We start from the raw sequence: 22,154 nt of genomic DNA on the forward strand, positions 1-22,154 counted from the left end.
TGAGTCAGGCAAAGGCACTTTAGATGCAGTTAGGTTAACCTCATTAGATGGGAGTGGAGAGGCTAATAGTTCTACTGGTAGGAGTGATTTAATGGAATTTAGGGGCTCAGTGTCTCCAGCTTCCTGATTGTCTGCCCATATGTCCCCATCTCAGGATTCAGGATCCCAATTCTTCCCAATAAATGCCCTCACTTTAACTTCAGATACCTCTTGAGTTTGCCAGTTGAGTTGGAGTTATTAATTCAGCTGCTCTTACAAGAAAAGGGTCTAGGCCGGGTTTTTGACAATAGTAGCTCTGTTACTACAAGAAATAAGGCTTTCTTTCAAGGCACGAATGGAAAATTTGAGGTCATTTATGCAGTGCTCAAGCTTTGACTCTGAAGCCCGGAGTGCATCTCTTTCTTTCTCTACTTTGTCTAGAGAAAGTAGGACCAACCAACCAGCTTCCTTATACTTCTCATTATGACAAAATTGTTGAAAGGTATCATACGTGCAATCACCCAGAACCTCATCTTTCACGAGTACCTGATCTATTGGTGGTGATTTTTTTTGTCTTTGAATTGGCACCTCATGCCATGAATTAACAGTGCCCTCTTTACTACTTGAAGCAGAGTCATCAACATCTTTGAGACTAATCAGACTTGAGAATCAATTTAGAAAATTCATCCTTGCAATTCTGTTTGTCTAAAACCATTCAGTATCAAATGCCTTAGGCTAGGTTGTCTAGAGAAGCAAAACCAGCAAAGCATATAAATATATATCTAAAGAGAGAAATTTATATCAAGAAAAGGGCTCACATGGTTGTAGAGGCTGTAACGTCCCTAGTCCGTGGGTCAGAAAAGAGGCTTTTCCTAATTTACCAAAGATTGGCAGGCCAGAGACCAGGGCTGCTGCTAAAGAGTTGTGAAGATAGACAAATCTCACAATTGACAGGAAAAATCTCAGGTAAGCTAGTAGCTCAAGTCCTAAGAACCACAGGTCAGACAAACAACAGCCAGCTGATGGATTTAGAATGAGCAAAGCCCCTACCATTGCCAGAATATTTGCCCACACTTGATGCAGGTGATTTGCCCAAGGAAACTCCCCTTCAACTGATTGGCTACTCATAGTAGATACCATCATGGGGGTGATCACTTATCAGATCTCAATAGTGAAGTGATCAAAACATTATACGACTGCCAATACCCTGAGAATCATGGCCCAGCCAAGTTCACACACAATCTTAACCATCACACTCCCTAAGTCCCATACTCTGTACTCTTGACACTAACACTGTCCATCGGAGGCAATCACTTCTGAATCTCTACTAAATCTGGGTCAAATATGTGCTTGTCCTTTTATATTTCGTAGTTTACCGTAATTATGAGTTGGTACTGCTGCTCCTTCCACTGGACTGCTTATTTCTTCCAGAGCAGAAGCTCCTATGTATGATTGCTCTTTCAAGAGAGCTGGCAGAAGATATGTTCAATAATTTTAAAAAATAATTTCTATATTTTCCTCTTTTTAAGTAAAACCTTGTCATTATGAAACATTTGAAAAATACAAGTCAGCAAAAAAGAAACAAATTAAATTAGTGTCTAATCCCATACCCAGAGATAACCACTATTAGTATTGTAGTGTTGGCATTAGCTAGTTAGACTTATGAATCATAAGGCTGTAAATCTAACTGGATGATATAGTACCAGTAAATAGTTGCCGAATGCATCTTTTGTCCACTTCCAATGTCTTAAACATCTTTCTGTATCATGAGTTATTTTTCTTGGATATGATTTCAATGGCTGCTAAAACTTTACTCTGTGATAAATGATACATTTCTTTAACCTGTACTCCCCTGTTAGTGTTTTCTTTTGGTTGGCCATTAAAAGATGTGTGTCTGAATCATGCAGCAAAGGACATAGAACATCCCTTACAGAGGAAATGGCATGGGCAAAGGCCCTGTGGTGACAAGGAGCATAATGCATTGAGGAACTGAAAGAAATCCCGTGTGATATGGAGTTAGTAATCACAGTTAATTGTCCTCTTTTGTGTTAAGCAAGAGAAGTTCAGGATAAGATGTGCACTTACAAACCAGCATAATCAGGAAACTGCTTTAACAGAGCAAGAGGAGATTTGGAGAGAGGAGTTAGGAGGTTCTGTCAAAATCCCTGGCAAGGAATAATTGGTGGAAGAAAGAGGTCATGGTGGTAATGAAAAGAAGCGGACAGATGGCATGTAACATATTAGGAGGTAAAACTTCGCATAACTGGCTGCTCAGATTGGGAAGTAAAGAAGAGAAAATGTAGCCCAGGACAGCTCCAGGGTCTTGGCTCATGGGGGCTGGGATGAAACTGTGGGCCGGATGAGAAGAATGCAGGAAATGTTGGAGGCCTGTCAGAAAAGAAAGAGTCCGGAAGCAAAGAGCGCCAAGGAAGAGCCTGAGGATCGGCCAGTACTTAGGTGGATGGGGGGATTCTGAGCAGCTAAGGAACGCGAGAAGCTATAAGAAAGGAGACTATGTAGTTCCTGGTGTCAGGGAGGAAACTTCAATATCTTTTTAAAGTAAGGTAGGAAAAGATGCACGACCAATGTGGGGATTCTGTCCCCCATCTTAGAATCCCCAAAGCAAGCCAAAGGCAGAAGAGGAGATACAGTCACATTCCACTGAAACTCTAAAAAGGTAGATCATCTGTTCTCTTTGTATCGATTCAGTCTCAGGCAGCCCTAACAGGTCTCACACTGGGGATCAACTTCAGGCAACTGCGCCTCGAAAGAAAGTAGACTGTCAAATGATTTTTGTTTTTCTCTCCAAAATGTAATCACCGTGACCCCGGCGTGATTTGAACACGCAACCTTCTGATCTGGAGTCAGACGCGCTACCATTGCGCCACGAGGTCACAGGCCAGAGTCGATCCGCCTTCCTACTACAGAATTCTGAATCATTCCCCTCCCCTACCTCCAGATTCAAAATATTTATTTCTTTATCATTAACTTTGATTATTTTTCACTCCACCTTTCACAGTTTTGCTAATGCTTCCTTGAGAAAAATTAAGGGATTGATCATAGTAAATATTAATCCCAAATGCTCCATATGGGGAAAGAAAAAACAAAAGGAAAAAACGTTCAATCTTTCCACTCGTCGAAATTTCTCTATTTTGAGAATAATCGTGTATATATTCGTTTTAGACCCTCAGTGAAGCAGGAATAAAAAGGGCTGCAAAGTTGCCAGTATTGCTTTACCTGTAAATTCCCTAAACGCCGCCCTCTTCCGTTACAAACTTCCAGCCTTGCGGAGGCCCGGCTTCGCATCTTCTACCTTGCTCCTCCCTATCCGCGCACCGGCTTCATCTTCAACCTGGAGAAAAGCTGCTTCTCCTCAAGGCATAGCGCCGGTGGCATCTCTTCCCAAAATTCTCACTTCCTCAGTAAGAATCCGTGGTCTGTGCGGGCTCTATTGTGTGCACTTGACATTCACTCTACAAGGTGAGCCCCAGACAAACCGCAGGCATTTACCGAGCGCTTTTTTTTTTTTTTTTTTTTTTAGCACTGACTACTATTCTTGTGTTACAAGCTTTTTAATTCGTATTATCTTAGGTATGTGGTAGAAAACGATTCCATTTTCTGCCTGGATGGTGAAGATCTGAAAGCCAGGCCTTTGAGGATAGTAACTCGTTAGAAATGGAAATTCTCCGCCACACCCCCAAAACCCACACCCTAAAAAAACCTAGACATACTGAATTTGACACTCTGGGCTTGAGGCCCAGAAATCTGTGTTTTAACAAACCTTCCAGGTGATCGTGCTGCACGGAAAAGTCTGAGAATCTCTGACCCAGCCTAGAGACCCTATACTCTATGCTCTGCAGAAGGTAAACTTCCAGTCTTCTTCCAGAACTGAGGAAGGGCAGTTTCCAAATGAAGCTAGTGCTGAAATTCCTGGGACAATGAGGCCATTCTCTGCGGGATGCAGATGTGGGTTCTGCCGTGAAAATCTTGTTGCCTCTTTGCTTTTCCCACTATTTGTTTAGGATTCAGCTTCCTAAGGTCTGACAATTCAGCTATCACTTCTCCAAAGCCTTTCCAGATTACAAACTTCGTTGCTGTTATCTCCTCTCTGGAAATTTTTGTCCTATGTGAATTTGTATTTTAGAGTTATTCGAGTGTGATTTCCGGGGAGGAAAAAGTGAATTTTTGTGTTTAATCCACAATCAGTCTTTACCTGGATAGCAAGGGAGTGGAGGTTCCCTGGATCTGTAAAGCAACTCGGTTTTGTCTTGGCTTAGTTTACCCCTCTCCTCCTTCAGCTCTCAGCTCAAGCATTTCCTCCCTGGCGCGCCCTTTCTCCCTAGTTCCCTTAAAAAGATAAAGCACACTATCAATTAAAGCATTCTATCTATTAATATCACCATATTTCAATCATTTTAGCATTATATTCCTCTCCTTGGTGGTTATCTAGTTTTAACTTTACAGTATATTTCATCATTAGGTTAAATTTTTTTCCCTAATATATTCTTTTATCGCACAGATGAAGAGCAGCAGATTATTTTTCTTTTAAAAAACGTTTTCAGCATCTACTGTGAGGAAACTACATGGCCTAATGGATAAGGCTTCTGACTTCAGATCAGAAGTTTGAGGGTTTGAATCCCTTCGTGGTTGCTTGACAGCGTTTGTATTTCTATTGGAAGAATCCAAAAACGTTTTGTTCGTAGTGGCATTCCTGCTCCCTTTTAATACTTTTCTCGGTTAAAGCCGGAAATAAGAAATTTACTCATTTTCACCCTAAGAGTTTAAATAAATCTCCATATATTTCCCCTCCACATTCTTTGCCTTTCTTTTTGTTTCTTTTGTTTTATCCAAGTGTCTTTTGTTTATATCTCATTACCACGATACAGCCGGTCCATTCTCTAGGTCGGCGCTACTCAAAATTTCCTCTTTGGACCCGCAGCAGCCCCTGGGAGCCGCTTAAAAACGCAAATTTTTAGCTGTACATTCCGCAGGTCCAGGCCACCCTCTGTTTACTGGATTAGCGTCTCTGGAGGTGAGGCCCAGGAATCCGGGTTTTAACAAGTTATCCAGGTGATTCCTGTATGCACTCGAGTTTGAGAACCGCTGGAGACTTTACACTCTGCATACTGCCGCGCTGTTCCCGTCCACTTCGCCAGAAAGTGCAAACTCTTCCAAGCCTTTTAGCGCCCATCAACCTGAGTTACCAGGTTGCTACGCAAAGACTGGGAGGCGCGGCAGGAGGGAGAGCACCCAAAAAAACCCATCGCCGTCAAGTCGGTTCCGACTCATAGCGACCCTATAGGACAGGGGAGAACTGCCCCCACAGAGTTTCCAAGGAGCGCCTGGCGGATTTGAACTGCCGACCTCGGTTAGCAGCAGTAGCACTTAACCACTACGCCACCAGGGTTTCGTAGGAGGGAGAGGGAGGCAAGAGAAAGGGCAACAACCATGACCAGAATGACTCTCACATATGCAGAAGGAATGGTAGAATGAAAACAATCACTATCTCCAACCCCCAGAGAAATAGAAGACCTAGGCAAAGAGCATTAGCGATCTTAAAACCATTTGGCAAAGGGTTACTGGGAAATAACAGAGGTGCAAGGTATAAACTTACCACTCACCAATTACTTGCCAATTGGAAAGTGAAAACAGAGAGAACCCTGGGAGCACTACTTTATTTTCTGTATCATTGGGATATCCTGACAAGTGCCTCTTGATGTGAAGTAAGTACTGTTTAAAGTACACAGTATCAGGCCAAAATTTTTTAATGTGAATCTGATCAGTTAATCAAAAGGATAGAATCAATCCTTTAGACTTCCACTGTACAGGAAATGTTGTTTGGTGCTGTCAAGTTGGTTCCAACTCATAGGGACCCTATGCACAACAGAAGGAAACACTGCCCGGTCCTTCGCCATCCTTACAATAGTTGTTATGCTTGAGCTCATTGTTGCAGCCACTGTGCCAATCCACCTCACTGAGGGTCTTCCTCTTTTCCACTGACCCTATACTGTGCCAAGCATGATGTCCTTCTCCAGGGACTCATCCCTCCTGACAACATGTCCAAGGTATGTAAGGCGTGATCTCGCCATCCTTGCTTCTAAGGAGCATTCTGGCTTTACTTCTTCTAAGATAGATTTGTTCATTCTTTTGGCAGTCCATGTTATATTCAATATTCTTCACCAACACCACAATTCAAAGGCGTCAATTCTTCTTCGTTCTTCCGTATTCATCGTCCAGCTTTCACATGCATATGATGCAGTTGAAAATACCATGGCTTGGATCAGGCGCACTGTAGTCTTCAAGGTGACATCTTGCTCTTCGAAACTTTAAAGAGGTCCTATGCAGAAGATTTGCCAAATGCAGTGTATCTCTTGATTTCTTGATTGCTGCTTCCATGGCTGTTGATTGTGGATACAAGTAAAATGAAAACCTTCACAACTTCAATCTTTTCTCCATTTATCATGATATTGCTCATTGGTCCAGTTGTGAAGATTTTTGTTGTCTTTATGTTTATTTACAGGAAATAGAGGAATAAATTAAAAGATTGTGTGAGGACACAATGAGACAAATCCACAAGACAATTGGCTTGGACTTTTTACAAAGGTCAATGTCAAAGCAAAGCAAAAACAACAAAAAATGATACAATGCTGGTCTAGATTAAAAGAGATTGAGGAGACAATGAAATAAATGAATGGCCTTTGATTGGATCCTGTTTGAATACAGTTCTGAAACACATTTTGTTCTTGTTATTAGTTATTATCCATTATTATTACATCCTTATTAAAATGAAAAATAGCATGCAATAGATGATATATGGTAAGATAGAGTACATTGTAAAGAACCTATGGGCATCTGTAGTTGTGGTTGAGCGGTTCAGATGAGGGACTAGAATTTCATTGGGGTCACCCTTTGCAACTAGGAGCATTAACTTTCATGTCTTCATCTCCATCTCTGCCCACTAATTACCATATTGTAGTGCAAGCTACTTTTTTAGGTATTAACCTTTCCCCTGGATCTTTTACAAGTTACCTAACAATGGATTTCTCATTGCCCTGGAAGGAATTGTTTTGGATGACTAAACTAAGTCAAGGGAACCAATAGAACCTTGTTTTGTTTCAATTCTGAGGCTTCTTGGGTTCAAATTCCCATTGACTGAAGAAAATCAAGCTAAAAGAAGGTCTTCACATAGTTGCATTTAGAACGACACAGTAATCCCACTACTTCCTTTTCTACAGCCATAACGGATGCAGCACTTGATTTAGGTCACGATGTCACCTAAATCAAGATCCTTGGAAGACAGCTGCCTATTCCAATGGCTGGAAGAAATCCATATTTGTATCCATTCCAAAGAAAGGTGATCCAAAAAATTGCAGAAATTATCAAACAATATCATCACTATCACACTAAAGCAAAAGTCTGCTGAAAAACGTTCAAAAGTGGTTGCAACAGTACATCAACAGGAAACTTCCATAAATTCAAGCCAGATTCAGAAGAGGTGTGGAACAAGGGATATCATGGCTGATGTCAGATGGACCATGGCTGAAAGCAGAGAATACTAGAAAGATGTTTACCTGTATTTTTTCTTAATTTTTGCAAATAGATGTTTATGTTTATTTAATTTCGATCAAGCATTTGGGATAATATTTAAATGATTAGCCTGATTAATCGTAATGCTATGCTGGAAGAAACAAATTTGATGGTGCCTTCTAAAATATATATTCACCTCACATTCTTAGCTTCCACCCAAATCCTTGGCAATGTAAATATTTTCTGGTCTTTCTCTAGAAACCAAAATTCCTGCATCTGGCATAAATAGATAACTCCTGTGCAGGAACTCAGGTGGTGGAGAGAAGAGCACTAAAGGTTCTTGCTAATTTCAAAAAGTCAACATATAAATCAAAAGACGTTCCGAGGTCCTAGTGCCACCTTACATAAAGAGGTGGGGCAAATTAAGGCAATGTTCCCAGGCCACATCAGAGAGATAGGATGAAAAAATTCCAGGGAGCTTGAGGGTAAATGAAGCCATATGGTAAAAGTATTAACAAAGGACACACTAGATTAGTCTAAACTTTTAAAGGGCACCAACAGTGCTTTTTCTAAGCTAAATCTGAGTTAATGGCAAGAGTCATCCTATTAAAGCGAAGGATGGAATTTGTCTAAACGATTTTTGCAATGGGTAACATTAACCAGGTCTCATGGGTGTGACTGACATTAATTATCATTCTGTATTGTAGCTGAGCTCCCCAGAATTCAGGATGAGTGGGAAATAACAAAGTCAGTCAGTACAGTTGCACTGGATGGGCCAGCTCAGCCCCCAGCCTGAAAAATCAGCAAATACTCTTCCCCAATCAAAGCCTGAGACTCTGATGTAAAACATTATCCAGTTGGGCATCTTTTCTTTTCAGTAAACAATTCACCATTTGAGCAAGAATTAGATCAGGTATTATCAATGTGTGATTTTGGTATCCCCAAGGGCTTCCATGTTTTTTTGACTATGCGAAGGTATTTGACTTCGTCAATCATAACAAATTATGAATAACATTGCAAAGAATGGGAATTCCAGAACACTGAATTGTGCTCTTGAGAAACCTGTGCTTAGACCAAGAGACAGTTCTTAGAACAGAACAAGGGGATACTGCGTGGTTTAAAGTCAGGAAAGGTATGCGTCAGGGTTGTATCCTTTAACCATACTTATTCAATCTGTATGCTGAGCAAATAATCCAAGAAGCTGGACTATATGAAGAAGAATGTGGCATCACGATTGGAGGAAGACTCATTAATAGTCTGTCCTATACAGATGACACAATCTTCCTTGCTCAAAGTGAAGAGAACTTGAGACACTTACTGATGAAGATCAAACACTACAGCCTTCAGTGTGGATTTCACTTCAACATAAAGAAAACAACAATCCTCACAACTGGACCAATAAGCAACATCATGATAAATGGAGAAAAGCTTGACATTGTCATGGATTTCATTTTATTTGGATCCACAATCAACACTCAAGAAAGCAGCAGTCAAGAATTCAAAGGACACATTGCACTGGTCAAATGGGCTACAAAAGACCTCTTTAAAGTGTTGAAAAGCAGACAAGGCACTTTAAGGACTCAGGTGGGCCGCACCGAACCCAAAGTATTTTCAATTACCTCATATGCATGTGAAAGCTAGACACTGAATAAGGAAGATGGAAGAAGAATCAATGCCTTTGATTTATGGTGTTGATGAAGAATATTGAATATACATCGGACTGCCAGAAGAACGAACTAATCTGTTTGGAAGAAGTAGAGCCAGAATGCTCATTGGAAGAGAGCATGGCAACACTTCATCTAACATACTTCGGACATGCTATCAGGAGGGTCCAGTCCCTGGAGAAGAGCATCATGCTTCGTAGAGTAGAGGGTCAGAGAAAAAGAGGAAGACCCGCAATGAGACACGTTGAGCAGTGACTACAACAATGGGCTCAAGCATAACGACTGTGAGGATGGCGCAGGACAGAGCAGTGTTTCGTTTTCTTGTACATAGGGTACCTATGAATCAGAACCCACTCAAGGGCGCCTAGAAATTACTACGATGCTGCTTCTCTGGGTGGGCCAGTGGCGCAATGGATAACGCGTCTGACTACGGATCAGAAGAATCCAGGTTCAAATCCTGGCTGGCTTATTACCCTCCTCTAATTTTGAAGTTCCACGCACAAAAAAAGTTACTGTGGAAATATTAGGTTCTGAGAAATAACTCCACCAGAAATTTCGTACTCTCACTGGCAAGTATTTGTTATGCATCTACCAAGTACAAAGTGCAGTGAGGAATGAAAGACAGCAGAGAGACTCCGTGGTCTGATGTCTTGTAATGATCTCATTAGTGCTGCCTTTTATTCTCATTTCTCTCTCATTCTAAGTAAATACAAAGGAGGTATTTTTGCCTCTTACAGTGTTCTGTAGGTGTTTTTGTGTCATTTGTTTGACTGATTGATTTAATTTTGAAGAAATAACACTATCTTAGGCTGGGTTCTCTAGAGGAGCAAACCAGTGAAGGGTGCAGGTACATATATAAATATATATCCAGTTGCCACTGTGTCTGTTCCAACTCGGACCACAGAATAGAACAAGCATATAGGGTTTGCAAGAAGCAGCTGGTGGACTCTAACTGCGTGTGGTTACCAGACAAAGGATTTAACCACTGCACCACCAAAAAAAAGCACCACCAGGGCCCCCTAATTAAGCAGTCCTTTTTAAAATCCTTCTTGAGTCATCCCAACTGGAACATGTTCTCTCCTGTTGAGACCCTGACTGATAGAAACCCAGATAGAAATGATGACGCCATTACGAGTGGCTGGAAATAGTTCAGAGGAGGGGTGGCTAATAGAGAATATTATTAATGTTTTGAATATTGGGTAACAACATAAAAATAGACATATACTATTTTTATAATACTTATAAAAACACAGAAAGATCACTGGGTCTTTAGGCTGCTTTTTAAGGAGGAGATGAAGGCCTGGTAGTAAACAGCAATTGCTTGTGATACTCTAATTCTCTCTCAGAAAGATGATTCTGAAAGATCAAAGACTCAAGGCTGTATTTATTCTGTTCCAGAAAGAAAGGGATATGGTTTTGCCTCTTTTTGCCATTTGAGGAAAACAATGAGCTTTTTTATAACCTAGGAAATATTCCGTTTACCTTTTTGTGTGCCTTCTCCTCACGAATCTTTAAGAATGTATTTTCGTTGCTGTTGCATGCCCTTGAGTGGATTCCAATTCATAGCAACCCTACAGGACAGAGTAGAACCGCCTCACAGGTTTTCCTAACCTGTAATTTTTAGTGGAGCAGGTCTTCTAGTCTTTTCTCTGGCAGGCCTGCTAGTGAAACATGATTCCTGTGGTCAGGGAGGCTAAGAGTTCATTAGATAAAAAACTGATCATAAAAACAACAATTATAATATAGTTTCTTTAAGTCTACAGCTGGCTATTTTAGCCAGGACTCTTTAACTTGCAATTGATTTAAATGAACTACAAATTATTTTATCAGAAAGAAACACTTGTTAGCTTCCTTACATTGGCTTAGGTTGACACTAACTGTGCATTGGTAGCTTTTAGGAGGTTTCTTACAGTTGAATTTCCTATATTATTAACAATTCAGCTGCTTTATTTCCGTTTTTCCTGGGAAGCTTTCTTTTTAAATTCTCTGTATTTGTTAGTAGGGAGTTCCCCTATTCTGAGAAGGTAAGCATAATAAGGACTCTGATTCTTAGAGATTTGGCTTTAAGGAAACCCAAATAACCCATTGCCCTCTAGTCCAACTCATAGCAACCCTACAAGACAGCATAAAACTACCCTGTATGGTTTCTGAAGCTGTAATTTCTAGATCTTTCTCCTGTGGAGGAGTGCCTGGAGGGTTCGAACCCCTACCTTTCGGTGCTTTACCAGTATTCTAGGAAAAATAACTCTTGAAGTCACCTAACCAAGGGGAAAAGTAAGCAGCCAAGGTGGCAGTAATATTCGAACTCACTACCCCTGGTTTAAGACCAGGGGTCTAACCCTTGAAAAACCCAGCCTTAAAAAAAATCTAACCCGTTGAGGTCAAGTCACTTCCAACTCATAGCAACCCTATAGCTCCAAAAAAAAAAAAAAAAAAAAAAAAAAATTTTTTTTTTTTTTTTTTTAGGAGGCAGCTATGACCCCCTTTGTCCTGAAGCTGATGACTGACACAGTCAAACACTGGCTTTTTAGTTTTATTTGGTTCCTAGAAAACTTGACGCTCCACCCTCATTCCCTTTCTGGCCTTCTGGGATGTTTTCAAACAAATTCCACACTCTCTGCAAGTTTTAACATCTCCTCCAAGGACTTTTGTCAGAAGAAGTACAGGACCCCTAATAAGCATCCTGAGAGTCTGCTACTTTTGCTCCAATCCAGTGTAGTCGAGACTGGGGTTCTACACGTTGACAAGAAATGGTGATAACCGCCTGTTGGTTGTCAAGATAGGGAGTTTGGGGTGGGGTCTTCGGGGCCCTCTTGATTTTACTTACAGCCAGCCCCTCCGCTCTGCAGTACTTTTCTCAGGGGTTGGAGCCCAGATTTTCCGAACTTCAGTTCTTAGAGCCTTGGGGGAAAACACGCGAACTCTGTCTCATTTTTCCCGATACCAGAAATCAGAAGAGGTCGACTGAGGGGGGAGACTAGGGGTGCAGCAGTCTGGAAGGGGAAGCTGAGGCGACCTCCTGGGAACAGAAACCCAATCCAGAGGCTTCTCCTGTTGTGCCCTGGTCTTTGAGGCTGAAAGATTATTTCCATCCCGGATCCAGGTCTGAAATCCTGGGGCTGTGTTTCGTATTCTCCACCGGGTGGCGTTGAAATCCACGCGCGTCGTGGAAAGAAACCAGAAAATTGTTAAAAGATAAATTCCGGTATTATTGGAGCTTTGAGGGGCGCTTCACAATAGCTATTCGGGGACTTGGTGTGGAAAAACAGCAACCATAATGTAAGGAGAGCAGAATAAAAAGCAAACTCAACCGTGGATCCTAAACCTCCTGTTCCACGTCATGGGCCCAACGCTACAGGCCATCCGAAAAGGAGCAAGAATTGTTTTCCTCACTACCTTCATACTCAGAAAAACCCAGTGCCCTCGAGTTGATTCCGACTCCTAGCGACCCTATAGGACAGAGGAGAACTGACTCACAGAGTTTCCAAGGAGCGCCGGGCGATTCGAACTGCCCACCCTTTGGTTAGCAGCTGTAGCACTTAAACCACTACAAAACCAAACCCAGTGCCTTCGAGTCGGTTCCGACTCCTAGTGACCATATAGGACAGAATAGAACTGGCCCATAGAGTTTCCAAGGAGCTCCTGGCAGATGAAACTGCTGACCCTTTGGTTAGCAGCCCTAGCACTTAACCACTGTGCCACCAGGGTTTCGACTCACTAGTTCCCACCCACTGCCCTAGAGTCCATTCTGACTTCAGAGTCGCTAGTTAGGAGGTGGGAAATCCAGGCTCTGTGCATCTGTTCCATCTGGGGATACAGCTCTCTCGCCTTCCAGAAAAGAGGCTGCAAAATCTACTGTTTAAGATCATGCCAGTCAGTCAGCTCTTCAAAAGGTCTCAAAAGCAAAAAACCAAAACTGTTACCATGGAGTCCATTCTGACTCATAGAGATGTTGTAGGAGGGAGTAAAATTGCCCTATACGGTTTAAAAGGAGGAGCCTGTGGTTTCCAACTGTTAAATTTCCAACCTTTCGGATTAGCAGCCATGCCTCTCAACCTCTGCACTACCAGGGCTACCAAAAGCCTTTGCACGGTAAGAAAAGAAATCACACACTCCCCCTCTTCACTCTTTAGGTCAAGGACAGACAAAATAATCTCCCATGTGACCTGGAGTTCATAAATGCAAAGGATGGGAAAACAAAACAAAACAAGAAGTGAGCATATTAATGCAGCTGAGAGTGAGAAGAAATGAGGGGGTGAAGGGCGATTTTTGTCACTGTTCTCCAGCAGCCAGTTTACTGAGCTTTTTAGGATTTGGGGAATCAATTAAATCAGGATTCAGAAAATATAGGACCTGGCCTGGCCCATTGTTTATGTGACAATAAGCCGGATACTTAATTGTTCCAAACTTTTCTGTATTGTTATTTATTTCCACCTCTTGTACAAAAGAAAATCTTTGCCTAAATGGAACTACTTGTAATGAGTGTTTGCAGAGCAAATATCGCACTGATTTCCAAATCTAGGACTATGTTCAAAAGAGGAAATCGAAAATGCAAGAACGTTACTGTTCATGTCACAGACTTTCTTGCTGTGGTAGGCCCAGTCCTTGAAGCTCCTGCCCACAACTGGTCAGGAAGGGAAGGATGAGAAGTGGACTTGGGTATATCTAGGCTGCAGCAGTATATTGACAGGGACTGCCAGAAATTCAAGCTGCATTTGGAAGAGCATGTGTAACAACGGATATCGTTGCTGATGTCAGATGAATCTTGGCTAAAAGCAGAGCACGCCAGAAAAACGTTTACCTGTATTTTGTTGACTATGTAAAGGCATTCGACTGTGTGGATCATAACAAATGACAGATAACAATTCGAAGAATGGGAATTCCAGAACACTTAATTGTGCTCATGCAGAACCTGTACATAGACCAAAAGGCAGTCTTTCAAACAGAACAAGGGGATACTGTGTTGTTTAAAATCAGGAAATGTATCTGTCAGCACCGTATCCTTTCAATATATTTATTTGATCTGTGTGCTGAGTAAATTATTGGAGAAGCTGGACTATAGAAAGAATAACATGGCATCAGAAATAGAGGAAGACTCATGGTAGACATTCACACACTACTGGAAATCATGGCCTAGCCAAGTTGACACACACATTTTGTGGGACTCAATCCTTGACAACCCATTGACAACGTACAATGTGCAGATGGCACAACCCTACTTGCTGAAAATGAAGAGAATTTGAAGCACTTACTGATGAAGACCAAAGACTACAACCTGCAGTATGGATTACAGTTCCACATAAAGAAAACAAAAATCTTCACTACTGGACCAATAAGCAACATTATGATAAATAGAAAACATATTGAAATTGTCAAGAATTTCATTTTACTTGCATTCATGATCAATGCACGTGGAAACAGAGGTCAAAAAATAAATTGACGTATTGCCTTGGGCAAGTCTGCTGCAAAAGCCCTCTTTAAAGTGTTCAAAAGCAAAGATATCACTTTGAGAACTAACGTGAGTCTGACCCAAGCCATAAGATTTTCAGTCATCTCATATTCATGGAAAATGTGAAAAATGAAAAAGGAAAATCAAAGAAGAATTGATGCTTTGAATTGTGGTATTGGAGAAGAATATTGAATATACCTCAGACTGCCAGAAGAAAGAACAAATTTATCTTGGAAGAAGTACAGCCAAAATGCTCCTTAGAAGAGAGATTGGTGAGAATTCAGCTCACATACTTTGGACATGTTATAGGAGGGGCCAGTCCCTGGAGAAGGACATCATGTAGAGGGTCAGCAAAAAAGATGAAGACCCTCAAAGAGATGGACTGACACAGTGGCTGCAACAATCATTGTGAGGATGGCGCAGGAATGGAGACTGTTCTTTTCTGCTGTGCATGGGGTTGCTACGTCAGAATCGACTCAACAGCACATAACAACAACAGCAGTTGTATTAATCAGTATTCCAGCAGGAAGCAGGTCATGCATTCAAAGAGTGTATTGAGGGGAGATCATTGAAAGGCCTCTTTATAGAGTTAAGGAAACTAATAAGATGTGAGGAAACCCTGAGGGATCAGAACACTGGAAGTCTCTAGCATCCCTATGCATAAAGGGGTGGGGGAAGGAGTGGAGTTGCCAGAACCTGGCAAGACCTCTCACCATGGGAGAAGAGCCACACATCAGGAGCTGTGCCCATGGGAGAAACACAGCCTTGAAGGGAATGAGTGGAAGGAATATTTGTATCTACCTCTCTCTCTTCCTGCCACCTGATCTCTTGCTAGTGCTTCCCATTGGAATTCTGAATCCAACCAGAAGCCAGGGACCAAGAAAGCCCAAGTAAAGCAGCCTTCCAAGGTAAAGAGCAGAGCAGAAAGTGGACCTGGATGGGCAAATGGAGAATAAATCAGCACACTGGTGTTGTAATTTGTGTGACCGCTTCCTACTTTTGGTTGGGCATGAATTTCTATTCAACATAAATCTTGGATAATAAGGTAAATTGGAAGTTGAGCAGCTTATAGGAAATATTTACTTCTAGACATTTTTTGTTAGGGGCATAGCCATTGTAAGAAGGATTACAAATATATTTGCCATAAACTTTCACGAAGTTAGGATGCATCCATCAAATATAGATTCCTCCCAACAGATGCACCCCGGTGAGACTAGTGTGCAGAATGCATATCTTCTGTCCAGTAAGGCTGAAGAGGCACCTGTTTCTGGGGAGGATGTGGTGAAGGTCTGTCTCAAGCTATACATTGGTTTATGCCAAGCAGCCAGGTAAGGATGCAGTGATATTTCTCGGTTGTACTGTTTCTGCTGAAGGGCAACATAGTCTGTTTCTCTTGGGGAGTCTGGGAGGTTCAGAACACTATTTTGTAAACCTCTTTCTACTTATACTCTGTCTTGGTTATCTAGCGCTGCTATAACAGAAATTCCACAAGTGGATGGCTTTAACAAAGAGAAGTTATTCTCCCACAGTAGGCTAAAAGTCTGAATTCAGGGCACCAAATGTAGTGGAAAGCCTTCTCTCTCTGTGTCACCTCTGGAGGAAGGTCCTTGTCATCAATCTTCCCTTGATCTAGGAACTTCTCTGCACAGGAACCCCAGGTCCAAAGAATGAGCTCTGCTCTCGGTGATGTTTTTTGGTGGTATGAAGCCTCCCACTCTCTGCTTGCTTCTCTTATCTTTAATCTCTTGTAAAATAAAAGGTGATGTGGGCCACACCCCAGGGAAACTCCCTTTACATTGGATCAGGGATGTGACCTGAGTAAGGGTGCTACATCCCACCTTAATCCTCTTTAACATAAGCTAATCTATTTTTGGGGGGGGTAATCTGGCCCCATTAACCACAGGCAGAGATTAAGATTTACAATGCTTTCGGAAGTTACGCCAAATGGAGGAGAACCACACAATACTGGGAATCGTGGCATAACCAAGTTGACACATAATTTGGGATGCACAATTCAATCCATGACATACTCCTATAACGAATTCTCTTTGTAAAATGTGTAATAATGATCTATATTCTGATGTCGTAATGTTTCTCTAATACCAAACCAAAAAAAAAAAAAAAAAACAATTGCCGTCAATCAATTGCAACTCATCATGACACCACGTGTTGCAGAGTAGAACTGAGCTCCACGGAGTTTTCAAGCCTATGACGTTTCGGAAGCAGATCACCTTTTCTGAGATGACTCTGGGTGTGTTTGAGCCTCTAACTTTTCAGTTAGCAGCTAAGTGTTTAACCATTTGCACCACCAGGGACTCATTTCTCTAATACTGATGGTCAGCAAAGTTGTCGACTAGAGAACATCAGTTACTGGTTCACAAAAATGTAACCTTGCAGCAGAATATAATTGAATGCACTACGGCGTTCATTAAGGAACTCTTTCTACAACTTAAAAATAAATAAATCATCAATCGATCAATAGAAGTAAACAAAATGCTTAGTAATACAATTGGTTTACATTCTGACACAACCTGTGTATATCAAAATGGTGCTGACTGGTAGCAAACACATGATCTGCAAACCACATTTTCAGTGGCTGTGCTCTACATCAGATTCTGTGGAGATATCATCATAGTCATTTACTTCAAAATGGCAAGTACACACTGACAGTGATCAAAAACATTGGTATGACACATTGGTAACTAGCTGGTTCTGTTGGACTAAGTGATGGTTCACAAAGCAATGTCCCAATTTTGTAATCCAGTAGTTCCTTTTGAAGGCAGGTATCTGACAAACAGGGCTCAACTAGAATTCATAACATCTCTCCTTAAACCTAAAGAAAGCCCAATGTGGTCATAATTGTTACAGCCTTTTCGACTCCCTAACAGGTAATGGAAGAAGCACTTTTGCCTCCTCATTTGTAGGAGGGGAAGGAGGCAGCAGTAGAAGCTGAGAAGGTATAGATACATTTCTAGCTAGGCATAAATAACTTTAGCTAGGTTCAAAGAGGCTGGAAGGAACTCCCAAGAGTGCCAAAGATTCCATAAACCAGCCATTCTATTTTGCTTCCAGGAAGAGTCAGAACACAAGAGCTTATTGGCCTTGTGGGAAGTCTGCAGGTAGTATTCTTCACCTTCGTAGTAGTTGGGTCGGTACTGGGTTGTTGGGTTAGTACTGGGTAGGTAAAGAAACATATTACAGTGCACCACAGTGCAGAAAGAAGGCTAATAGAGCTTCCAGTGCAGCACGATTCAGTGGTAGTGTGCTTAGTTCTCTGCTTTCCATAGAGCTCGAAGCCCTAGATTCATACCCCAAACCACTCTAAGTCATACTGCTCCATAAATGGAATCCTGTCCAGAATAGAGAGAAATTGTTAGCCTGAGAAGCCTGGAGTTGGTTCCAAAATAAGCAGGTCTGGATCCTTTCCCTTCCCCTAATGTCAAATATGAATACAAGCTCTCAGTCTTGTTTGAAATTTGAGCTCCATTATTTGAATTTTTTTTCTTTCTCTTTTATAGTGTTAATTTATGATATTATATTTTAGTCATGATTATCGTTGCACAATTATGGTTGCATTAGAAATTGCCTGAAAACCCAGGGTCATAAAACAGTAACATTGGTTTGTTCAAAAATCTGTGATTTGACAGGCTTGCGGGGGTGGGTAGGTGGAATAGCTCATATGGGATCCACTCAGCTAGGGTGGGTTGAAAGCTGAGGCTAGAATCATCTGAATGGTTGTTCATTCATCAGTCTGTTTGTGGCAGGACTTGAATCTTTCTGAGGTCTGAACAAAGGGTTTTACAATCATGCCCTTAGCTTCATCTTTAGACCCTGCTTTTCTCAACAATGCCTTAGGTCTGATGTTTTCCTGGAAGCATTTTTGTTAATTGAAGCATTGTTTGTCATCTGGAGAGGCTGAAACTGAGACAGTTTTATTTTTTAATAACGACCAAGTCATGGCTCCTTTAAAATTAAAGATTCTTTCTTTAGTTTATCTCACTGTCTCATAGGCACACACCCTTTTTACTGTAGGCAGCTAGAAAAAGCCAGGGGTCACCTTCAACACTTTGCCTGGAAATATTCTTAGCTAAATCAAATATACCTAAATCTTTAGGTATATATTCTTACTTTCGGCATTACCACAGTGACAGTATTGCTAAACTTTCTGTCTGTAGATAACGAGGGCCCCCTTTTCTTCTGCTTCTAATATTTTCCTCATTCTCCTGACTAGGCAGCAGATACAAACAGTCTTCCTGTTTTGGGCCCCTTTCACTAACAGTCTCCTGAAGGTCTTGCCAGTTTCCACTTGCTGCCTAGTCCCAAAGCCACATGCCTTGGGGTGTGTTACAGCAGTATCTCATTTTCAGGTAAAGATATATAGATACATATCTGTATTAGTTTGTGCCCATTATGGATTTACTGACTTTCAGCCCCAAATCATCCTTTTACCTGCTTTGTGAAAATATATCTGGGTCTTTAAAATATTTTTCCTTTGCTTCCTAGTACTGAGGATTTACCTGGAGAGACTGCAAGACAAAGAGGGTTTTGCTCCCTGGTGTCCAGGAGATGCTTGGCCTGTGGCTTCCCCAGTGCTCTTGCCCCATGCATGGCTTTCTCCTGCATCAGAAGGTCTAAATTTCGTCTGAATGGCTCTGGAAACTTTCCAGAATTCTCCAGTTCAGGACTTTTCATTTGTCGACTGTTTGGTTTGAGTTGCGCTGGGACGTTGGCAAGAGTATTCAGGGCTGGGCCTCTTTGATGCAGAAATGGTTGCACTATGGACACTGGGAAGAGAGTGAAGGTCCAGAAACGGAGAGTGATGGCCCAGTACTTGGGGGCCCCCAAACCGGGCGACCCCGAAAGGGCGAGCGAGTGTGATCTCAAAGGCAGGAGGAGAGTTAAGGCGGCCAAGACCTAGAAGAAACCTTAGGTGTTGAGGGCCCGAAGGTTAAACTTTGAATAGACCCTGACCGTAACAAAAGAAAACCGTGTCAGAAGTGGGATTCGAACCCACGCCTCCAGTTGGAGACCAGAAACCCCAAACGAAGAAAGGGATACCTTAAGTCTGGTGCCTTAGACCACTCGGCCATCCTGACACTGCGTGTAGCACTTACACATGATGACAACCGTACTTTATGATGGATGTTGCCTTCAAGACAGGAAAAGATTATTTCTAAAAACATTAAAGCAGGAAAGAACACATTTTACAGGGAACCTGAGACTTGCCCTGGAGAACAGATTTAACGCAGTTCTAAAGACCGGAGCCTAAAGACTGCAGCCTACGCCACGCCACCCACCCCACAGGCCGTTTTCCCACTGCTCCCCTTCCCCCCAGCCCAGACTGCCCAGAAAGACCGCGAGTTACAGCATCAGCTTTAAGGAGTAGAGGACGTAGGACGCGGATTTGAAAGACGTTTCGACAAAAAAAAAGAATTGTCGAGTAGGTTCACGTTCAACATTTTTGGCCTGAAATGTGTATTTTATATAGTACTTACTTCACTTCAGGAGTCATTTGTCAGGATACCCCAATGATAGTGACAATTGAAATGATATAACCAATTCTTTAGACTTCCAGTGTACAAGAAATAGAGGAATAAATTAAAAGATTGCGTGAGGAGACAATGAGAGAAATCCAGAAGGTAGGGCATTCCAGGAGACAATTGGCCTGGACTTTTTTTTTTTTTAAGTCAATGTCAAAACAAAGAAAAACAACGAACAGTGATGGGACGCTGGTCTAGACTAAAAGAGATTAAGAGAACAAACAAATGCAATGAATGACCTTGACTGGATCCTGGTTAGAAAAAGCGTTTCTGAAAGATGTTGTTATTAGTTACTGTCAGTTATTATTAAGTCCTTATTAAAACAAAAAATGGCATGGAATAGATGATATATGGCAACACAGAGCCCACTGTAAAAACCTAGAAGCATCTATACTTATGGTCAAGTGGTTAAGGCAATGGACTAGAAATCCATTGTGGTCACCCCAAGGGACTACAAACAGTGACTTTTGTGTCTTCATTTCACTCTCTGATCATGAATTACCATACTGCATTGAAAGCTACTTTTAAAAATATTAATCTTTCTCTTGTATCCTTTAAAAGTTCCTAAAAATGGATTTCTCATTACCCTGGAAGGAATTATTTTGGATGACCATACTATGTCAAGTGAATCAGTAGAACCTTGTTTTGTTTCAGTTCTTAGGTTTCTCAGATTCAAAATCCCAATGACTGAATGTCATGGGTTGAACTATTTTCCCCCAAAAGTGTGTGTATCACCTTGGTTAGGCCATGATTCCCAGAATTGTGTGGTTGCCTTCCACCTTGTGATTGTAATGTTATGTTGAAAGGATTGGTGTGGGATTGCAGTGTGGGTCAGGTCACCTCCCTGATCCAAGGTAAAGGGAGTTTCCCTGGGGTGTGTCCCACACCACCTTTTATATCTCAAGAGATGAAAGGAAAGGGAAGCCAGCAGAGAGTTGGGGGCCACATGCCACCAAGAAAGCAGCACAAGGAGCAGAGTGCGTCCTTCAGACTCGGGGTCCCTACACCTGAGAAGCTCCTCAACCAGAAGAAGACTGAGGACAAGGACATTGCTCCAGAGCCAACAAAGACAGAAAGCCTTCCCCTGGAGCTGACACCCCGAATTCAGACTTGTAACCTACCAGACTGTGAGAGTATAAATTCATCTTTGTTAAAGCCATCCACTTTTGGTTTTCCTGTTCTAGCAGTACTAGATGACTAAGACACTGAGGAAAGCAAGCTAAAAGAAGGGCTTCACACAGTCACCTTTAGAAAAACGCAGAAATCCCACCACTTCCTTTTTCTATAGGCCTAACAGGGGTAGCACTTGATTTGGGATGCAATGTCACCTAAATCAAGAAATTTGGAAGATGGCTACCTATTCAACTGACTGGAAGAGATCCATATTTGTACCCATTCCAAAGAAAGCAGATCCAACAGATGGCAGAAATTATCTAACAATATCGTTATATAATACACAAGTAAAATTTTGCTAAAGATCATTGAAAAGTGGTTGTAGCAGCACTTTGACAGATAACTGCCAGAAATTCAAGCCAGATTCAGAAGACGATGTGGATTAAGGGCTATCGGATATCAGATCATGACTGAAAGCAGAAAATATCAGAAAGATGTTTCCCTGTGTTTTATTTCCTTCTTTTTGAAAATGGGTTTTTAGCTTTACTTAATTTTTTTTAATTAACTTTTATCAAGCTTCAAGTGAACATTTACAAATCCAATCAGTCTGTCACATGTAAGTTTACATACATCTTACTCCCTTCTCCCACTTGCTCTCCCCCTATTGAGTCAGCCCTTTCAGTCTCTCGTTTCGTGCCAATTTTGCCATCTTCCCTCTCTCTCTATCTTCCCATCCCCCCTCCAGTCAAGAGTTGCCAACACACTCTCCAGTGTCCACCTGATTTAATTAGCTCACTCTTCATCAGCATCTCTCTCCCCACTGCTGACCAGTCCCTTTCATGTCTGATGAGTTGTCTTCGGGGATGGTTCCTGTCCTGTGCC

The 22,154-nt window shown here is 41.7% G+C and overlaps 3 non-coding genes across 3 annotated transcripts; 1 reads left to right on the forward strand and 2 right to left on the reverse strand.

Moving 5' to 3' along the window:
• Window positions 1–2,801: 2,801 nt before the first annotated feature.
• On the reverse strand, window positions 2,802–2,873 carry TRNAW-CCA (transfer RNA tryptophan (anticodon CCA)). Its single transcript has one exon. It is a non-coding gene; the product is annotated as a tRNA-Trp (tRNA).
• A 6,693-nt stretch (window positions 2,874–9,566) lies between these two features.
• Window positions 9,567–9,639, forward strand: TRNAH-AUG (transfer RNA histidin (anticodon AUG)). Its single transcript has one exon. It is a non-coding gene; the product is annotated as a tRNA-Arg (tRNA).
• A 9,969-nt stretch (window positions 9,640–19,608) lies between these two features.
• Window positions 19,609–19,715, reverse strand: TRNAL-UAA (transfer RNA leucine (anticodon UAA)). Its single transcript has 2 exons — window positions 19,678–19,715; window positions 19,609–19,654 (listed from the first exon to the last, which is right to left on the reverse strand). It is a non-coding gene; the product is annotated as a tRNA-Leu (tRNA).
• Window positions 19,716–22,154: the final 2,439 nt, after the last annotated feature.

Source organism: Loxodonta africana, chromosome 1 (assembly GCF_030014295.1).
Source record: "Loxodonta africana isolate mLoxAfr1 chromosome 1, mLoxAfr1.hap2, whole genome shotgun sequence".
NCBI lineage: Eukaryota > Metazoa > Chordata > Mammalia > Proboscidea > Elephantidae > Loxodonta > Loxodonta africana.